General features: G+C 40.0%; 1 protein-coding gene across 2 annotated transcripts in view; it reads left to right on the top strand.

Annotated features, from left to right (window-relative positions):
• GAPVD1 (GTPase activating protein and VPS9 domains 1) overlaps window positions 1-930 on the top strand; it is an 86849-nt gene that overhangs the window by 18230 nt on the left and 67689 nt on the right. For both annotated transcript variants that reach the window (XM_012639841.1, XM_012639840.1), the window contains exon 2: window positions 817-865. The gene's annotated coding sequence lies outside the window, so the exon portion shown is untranslated. The remainder of the gene's footprint in view (window positions 1-816; window positions 866-930) is intronic.

Genomic DNA, 930 nt, shown 5'->3' with positions numbered 1-930 from the left:
AAAAAAAAAAAATTTTTTTTTACATACTGGGTCTTACTCTGTTGCCCAGGCTGATGTGCAGAGACATGATCATAGTTTATTGCATCCTTGAACTCCTGGGTTCAAGCAATCCTTTTGCCTCAGCTGCCCGAGTAGCTGGGACTATAGGTGGGCTACCATGCCTGGCTAGTTTTTAAAAATTTTTTAGAGACAGGGTCTTGCTGCATTGCCCAGGCTGGTCTCAAACTCCTGGCCTCAAGCAGTTCTCCTCCCTCACCCTCCCAAGTAGCTGGGATTACAGGTGCGAGCCACCTTGTCTGGCCCTGTCATGTAGGATTAAATCTGGTAATAACACAAGGAAAGCATCAGCAACATGGCTTCCACTCATTAATTGATAGTTATCTTTTGGCTACCCACCTCTCAATCTTTCACTTTTTTCTACCTTGGTACCACATCCCAGACTTTAAAATAAGCTCTGCTCTTCTGGTGCCTTCTTGGCCTCTGTCACAATGCTGTTACTTCCCACTTCATGCAGCTGGCTTCATTGTAGGTTTCTGAGCTGCTCTTCAGTGATGGCACATAGCACTTATCACTTTACAAGGTGATACTGCCTGATAATGGCATTCTGGAAATTGTGACATTATGTACTAACTTTTTGTTGGTGCAACTAACCATACAAAATTTACTATTCTTTAAATGTGATGTGCTTCAGTTTAATTAGTTTATTTGGAAAAATTACCCCTAATGTTTGCAGAAAGTTTAAGAGGAAAAGTAGATACATTCTTGGTGTTAAGACATTTACTTTATTCTTTTTCTTTTCCTTTTTTTTTCCTTTAGGAGTGAGTGTATTGGGGAGAGCTGGTTACACATAATAGGAATCTCAAAGGTAAAGTATGATTTTTTTTTTTTTCCAAAGCCTAAAATAAGTGGTGGAATCCCTCCTACTTGCTT

This window comes from Propithecus coquereli, unplaced genomic scaffold (assembly GCF_000956105.1).
Source record: "Propithecus coquereli isolate 6110/MARCELLA unplaced genomic scaffold, Pcoq_1.0 Scaffold142, whole genome shotgun sequence".
NCBI classification, from domain to species: Eukaryota; Metazoa; Chordata; class Mammalia; order Primates; family Indriidae; genus Propithecus; species Propithecus coquereli.
This window is presented reverse-complemented; position numbering and strand designations above follow the sequence as displayed.